Genomic DNA, 6,798 nt, shown 5'->3' on the forward strand with positions numbered 1-6,798 from the left:
ACCAGGCATTGTGCCCAGGCTTCACTCAGAGCATCTCACTGAATCTAATAAGGTAGATGTTATTACCCTCAGTTTACACAGGAGGAAACTGATGGGCCCCTTTCCCTCTCTGGCCTCACCTCCCACTACCCTCTCCCTCACTCCTTCTGCTCCAGCTACACCAGCTTCCCAATATCCCTTGAACATACCAGACCCGTTGCTGCCACTGGCCCTTTGCACAAGCCAGTCCCGCTCCCTGGGACAGCCTCCCTGACACGCCATGGTTCACTGCCTTCTCTGTTAGGGCTTCACTCCACGTCACCTTCTCAGTGAAGCTTTATATAAAACTATAACTCTCCTTCCCTGATGTTTCCTATCTCTTCTTGCTTTGTTTCTTTCTTTAGAATTTATCACCATCTAACATACTTTTCCTTACTTATCTTGTCCCTTGTTTCCCCCCAATATACAAGCTCCACATGGTTGGGGGTCTCTCATGCATGACTGTATTGCCCACACCAAGAACGATGCCTGGTGCATAGCATCCCCTTCCCAAGTATTTCCCAAATGAATGAAATATCTGACACCCAGTGCTCTCCACCTTGAACACTGGTGGTCTCCTCTAATACTTGCCATCTCTCTCATCAGGAAAATGGGAAACCCTCCTTGACCCAAAGCTCACTGAGATCAGGCCGTTCTCAGGGGGCGAGGGAGCCAAGACCCCGGGGCCCACATGCAGTGGCTGGGCTGCTTCCAGCTCCCGGGTTTCTAACCTGCACAGCCACGTCCTCCGCTCGCACCACAGCTGCAACACCACCTCAGTCTTCATCCTTCTCGACACAAGGAGGGCCAGGGAGACAGAAGAGGCTCTGATGAAAGAGAATTTTGAATATTTAAACAACAAGGACCTACTGTATAGCACAGGGAACTATATTCAATTTCTTGCAATGAGCCGTAATGGTAAAGAAACTGAAAAAATATATATACATGTATGTATATGTATAACTGCATTGCTTTGCTGTACACCTGAGACTAACATTGTAAATCAACTACATGTCAATAAAAAATAAGGATAAAAAATCAAATTAAGTTAAATTAAATTAAATTAAATTAAAAGAGAATTGTGACACATGGACTCAGACCCTCCTGCTAAGGTAGGACCCCTGCTCTACCCACTCCTGCATGAAATAAGCCCATTTCAACAGCCACCCTCTCAGCCGCCGCAGCTTCTGTCTTTAGGTCATGACCTGGGAGGTGGGGGTGGGATAGATCATACCCTAATGATTAGGCAGAGAAAGAGAAAGAAAAATGCCATATGATATCACTCATATATGGAATCAAAAAAAAAAAGGAAAAAAAAAGCAATTTCCTCCCTTTAGAGGTAACATTCCTTTCTCAGTCTGGGGTCAGGATCTCACCTTGTTGGATTATGTAAACTGTCAGTATGTTACTTTGATGTATCACCCTTGGTCTCAAAAACTTGCACAACTCTGCCTTGACCTCTAACAGGTGGAACGGTCCTCAGAGCTCTCTGAAAGACTGTCTCTCGGGTTATAATCCTCAGCGTGGCTCAACTAAAATTTTCAATGTCTTTTTAGCTTCACTTCTGATTAATGTTTCATTGACAAGAGAAATTCACTGACCACCATGTGTTAAATACATTCCATTAATTATTTCCACTCATCACCAAAATAACTCTCTTTGGTGGGCACAATTCTTCACCTTATTTAATGAGCCAGAAAGTTGAGATCTGCTAGGGGTGGATTTGCCAAAGTCACATAATCAGCATTTGGCTGGAGTGAGACTGGAGACAGGTCTGACAGACTGAAAGGCTGTGACAGTTTCTCTTTTAATGTCTTGATTCTGATCTCCTGCTTCCTCTGCCCTCAGGGAAGGCAGGGATTTAGGAAACTGAGGCTCAGAGAAGTCAAGTGACTTGTCCAAGGTCACAGAAGAAGGAAAGAGCATGAGGCAGAGCTGGGACTCAGCCCCAGTCCCTGAAGGCGTCTCCTGGGGGTGCCTGTGTCAGCGCCAAATGTGTGGGCCCTTGCCTGCCAATTGAGAAAGAATTCTCAGTAGAGGCAGAGGGACAAAGTGAAAAAAAAAAAAAAAAAAAAAAGAGTTGCTTTGTTGCTGAGAGGGGGGATAAAGCAAAAAAGAAAAGGCTTAGGCGGGGAGCCGTCAGCCAGGTAGCCGGTTGAGACAGCTCCAGTTTCTGCGGGGCCGCGGGCTCTTTTATCGGAAGCCTCCTCCATCCTTATCTTCATTCCGGTGCCAGTCAGCCTCTACCACTGTCTCTTTCCTCCCAAAGAGCTCAGCCCTAAAACAGAAACTTTGGTGGGAAAGAGACAAAAAGAGAGAGAGAGAGACTGGAGTATGTTCTTGGGACGGATGCAGCAGTTGTGGAACACAAACTGTCTTGTTGCATGGCTGTGTCCTTGGAACCAAGGAGCCAGATGCGGGTAAGAGAAAATGTCCTGTTTTTCAACAGCCTGGCCTTCTCTTCCCCTTGTTGATAACCAGCCGGTGTCAGTAGGCGTGTCTAATCACCTCTCTCTCCCGCACGAGCCGGCCGGTCCTGTCCCATGTTCCTCAGGCTCTTTCAGGTACTGCCCACTTGTGAATTCACTGGCCACACCTGGACCCACAGGGGCATCCACACCGCCTCCACGCGCTGACCCGGCGCCCCCATCGGCCCTCTCCCCACAACCACCTTGCAGATTTCCTCAGGACTAAGACAAGAGCGCCCATAACCTCTGCTTTTAATGTGGGACGTGAGGCAGGGAAGGAATGAGAAAGAGAGGAGGCAGCGGACCTTTGTGGCCAGGGCATCTGTAAGGTACTTAATTCTGATTCCTCTACTTAACAGTGTGACTTTAGGTAAGGCTTCTGGTAACAGAGAACAAACCCGATTCCAAATCGGATCTATTCCTTTAGCTCTAACCTTTGTGCACTGTGGCCTTTGCTTAGTCATGCTGGCTCTGCACCTTCCGTAAAAGGATGTTGCCTATTCCCTGAAATACACAGGATAACCCGTTCTCAAGGCCTCTGCCTCCCAGGCTTGACCTTTAAAGGTTTAACACTTTTACAGAAAATAACATTTATTTTACGTGGACAGCTGTAAGAACAAAGGGTCATCACACCCCCACCAGGGTCTGGCCAGCCAAGAAGTTTACAGCAACCAGCCACACCCCCTCCTCTTCTGATGTAAAAGAAGCCTGAATTCTAACTTGGGGAACATGGTTCTTTAGGACCACCTTCTTGGTCTGCTGTCTTTCCAAATAGTCACTGTTCCTTGCCCCAGCACCTCATCTCTCAATTTACTGACCTGCCCTGGGGTGACCAGCACAGCTTGGACTCGGTAACATTCTAACCTCTCTCTGCCACAGCTTCCTAGTCTGCCAAATGGGAACAGCAATCTGGGTACACTTTGGAGATACTGTGGGTTCGGTTCCAGAGCATTGTAATCAGGCAAGCGTTGCAATAAAGTGAGTCGCACCAAATTTTTTTGGTTTTCCAGGGCATACAAAAGCTATGTTTACATCATAGTCTATTGTGTTCAATAGCATTATGTCTTTAAAAATGTACAGTGGGGCACGGAGCTAGGGGTGTGCTGGCTGCAGGCCTGGCTGCTTCCCGGAGCCCCAGGTCAATGTTCTGGCCACAAAGCACCTTTGTTGTCCCCAAGCAGCCGGTTCAGGCTGGTTGGAGCCGTCCCCGCGGAGAAGGTGGTCCAGGTGCTCCGGAGACTGACCTCGGTTCGGTTCCCACCAGCCCACGAGCAAGAGCAGGGCAGCCGTCCCCTCCAGCAGCTTGCTCATGGCCACCCACACACTGGGGGGCTAGCCTTTCTACCGGGAAGTCCACTCTCCCATTCATGGCCACAGTGTTGGAGTCCCCAGAGCGTGCGGAATTGCCCCAGACCCCACTGGCACGATCGCCTGTGACCTGGCTCAGGAAGTCATGGGGAAGAAGCAGCCTGGTGGCCAGCCAGGCAAAACCAACTCCAGGCCCCTCATGCAAACTTCATAACAACCTAAAAACGTTCTAGATACTAGGACCTCCATTTCTCAGATGACGCATAAAGAGCTTAGTAACTTGCCCAATGGCACACAGCTAAAGTCTGGATTCAAACCCAGAGTCCATACTCTTGACTGCCAAGATATCCTGGATGATAATAATACTCACCCGGTACCGGTAAGGTTCTTGTGAGGATCAAAGAGGTCAATATCCACGAAACAGCGGAGTTGGCACTGAGCAAGGGCTCAGTAAATGCCACCTACCACCCTCACTAGGGGCCAGACCCTGTGCCCAGTGCTTTGCACACGGCTGCAGGTTGGACAGGTGGCCCCAGTGATGAGAGCCTGCAGGGCTGCAGGAGAGGGAGTCAGGCAGTTCCCCTGACCCACAGCAGTGACAGGAGCTAGGACCAGCAAGGGCCAGCTCTGGTCTAGCCTCTGAAGCCGGAGATTTAGCCCAACCTACCCACGCCACCCCCATGCTGGCCATAAGTACAGGTTGGCATCCATTTCTGCCAACACAGGTCACGATTCCTCAGGTAAACAGCCAGCCACGGCTCAGCAAAGGCCATGCAGGGCAAGCCTGATCACTGCAGTTTTCTGGCTTGACGTGACCTGTCTCATGCCGGGCAAGGGCTCTGTTTTCCTGGAGACGGGATTCCAGAGGGCACTAATCCACAAAGCTGGAGAAGTTACGAGGCCTTGAGCAAGCCTCCTGGTCACAGCTTCTGTGGCTGGCAGAGCTGGGGAAGAGGAATCCAGAGCAACGCATCTGTAGCGGGGTGATTTCAGAGGAGGAGTAGAGGCTTCCGCCAGAAGCGCATCCCTGGATTGGGGGGTGAAGCCTGAGAGATGGATACACCTTTCCCAAATAAGACCCATGTGCAGCAGTGACTGGCCCAGAGGGAACAACTGAAGGGGGCCTTCTGGTAAACAGGGACCTGGTCCCACTCACCTGGAGGCCACTAGCCAGGGCCCCGTGGGCACAGACCAGCGGTTCAGGGAACATGCGGTGAACGGATGGATGTCTGACTCAACAGTGCTTCTGAAAAATGTTCTCCTATTTTAAGAAAATTATTTTTCTAAAAAAAATTTAAGGGGTTAAGAGGTTGATGATTAAAGAAAAGGCCTTCTAGTCAGGTACCATCTAAGCAGAATCCAGTACCTGGTGGGCACCAGAGAAATAAAATTCTACCAATGGTTCTCTTGAATGAGGCCTTACCAGGTGCCCTCTGCTGTGCTAGGCTCACAGTTCCACCCAGTCTTCACAGTAACACCATGTGTGTATATATGTATATGTGTGTGTGTGTGTGTATATATATATATTTTTTTAAAGAATCATTTGAGAGTAAATTATATACACCATGACCCTTTACTTCCATGTATATTTCCTAAGAATTTGGGATATTATTTTTTCAGTAAAGCTATTAACTTCAGGAAATTTAGCATCAGTACAATACTTTCCTCTAATGTACCATCCATGTTCCAGTTTTGTCAGCTGTCCCTATAATGTCCCTCCAGTTATGGACCCAGGCACAACACTGAGTAAGTTATGGGTAATGATTTGCTGGCCTTTCAGGGGTCACCTCAAAGCCTGGGAGGAGTTCCTTGCCAAAGCTCTCCAAGAATCACCACCTTCTTCTCAGAAAGCACACCATTACAGATGCCACATTGCTTTAATCTCCTTCAAGAGGTGACATATTCTGTCCTCTTTGAGCATTACACTTTTAAAGAGCAAGCTCCCTTGTTGTCACGAAGTGGTGTAAACATACATATGGAAAAAGATAAATTTGACCCCTACTTCACACCATACACACAAAATCAGATCTGGATGGATTGCAGATCTAAATGCGAAAACTAAAGCAATAAAATCCCTGTAAGAAAATACGTCTCAGGGCATTGAAGTTGGCACAGATTTTGTAAGCAGGACGTAAGCTACACTGACTGTGGAAGAATAAATGGAAGGATTGGACTCCATCATGAATTATGTTCATCAAAAGATTATGTAAAAGAGAGTGAAAAAACCACAAACTTGGACAAACTATTTTGCACTATATACACACACACACACACACACAGCCCCCCATCTAACTGGCAAGCCTCCCAATCACTAAGAAAAAGACAATCTGATATAAGCAGGCACTTCTGCTCAATCTTACTGAAACAGGCACTTCTCAGAAGGCAACATCCTTGGCTAAGAAGGAGAAACTGTGTTATCATTTTAACCTAGAAAGTCCTGGCTCTTTTATACATAACAAAAAATTTTAAGCTTTTCTATCTCCTCTCAAACTTTACTCTAAGGAGCAAGAAGAAGCTGGAACACACCTTCAACAGTTTGCCTGGAAATCTCATCAGCCACCAGTTTGTTTGTCACATTTTCTATTTTCACGTTTCCACAAGTGACAATGTTGCTAAATCTTCCACCTTCATAATAAAGATCCTCTTCCTCTAAGCATCCCCTGACCTGGTCCCCACTTTCCTTGAAGCCCTCCTCAAGGACCACCGGACAGCCACAGCCTCTATAAGGCCTTTCCAACTCCCATTTGCCAACTGATCCCAGAACCATGGCCACATTTGTAGGCTTTTTTATGTAACATCCACTTCCAGGAACCAAAACCTGTTCTAGGTAATGTGGCCTCATAAATTATCCCAAAATGTAGTAGCTTAAAACAATCGTTTATTATACCATTGGGTTCTGTGGACAGGAATTCAGAAGACACAGCAGGATGGCTTGTCTCTATTGCAGGATGGCTAGGAGCTTAGCTGGAAGTTTTCAGTGTTTTTAGTAAAGGGCAACCACCAT

General features: G+C 47.5%; 1 long non-coding RNA gene across 6 annotated transcripts in view; it reads right to left on the reverse strand.

Moving 5' to 3' along the window:
- The window catches only part of LOC141577876 (uncharacterized), a 62,927-nt gene that overhangs the window by 27,356 nt on the left and 28,773 nt on the right, over nt 1-6,798 (reverse strand). For 4 of the 6 annotated variants that reach the window (XR_012507407.1, XR_012507405.1, XR_012507408.1 and 1 more), the window contains one exon: nt 750-845. This is a non-coding gene — a long non-coding RNA (uncharacterized LOC141577876). Of the gene's footprint in view, nt 1-749; nt 846-4,164; nt 5,454-6,798 lie in introns of those variants that run through there. The other 2 variants (XR_012507406.1, XR_012507403.1) reach the window with 2 other exon arrangements.

This window comes from Camelus bactrianus, chromosome 6 (genome assembly GCF_048773025.1).
Source record: "Camelus bactrianus isolate YW-2024 breed Bactrian camel chromosome 6, ASM4877302v1, whole genome shotgun sequence".
In the NCBI taxonomy this organism is placed as follows: Eukaryota; Metazoa; Chordata; class Mammalia; order Artiodactyla; family Camelidae; genus Camelus; species Camelus bactrianus.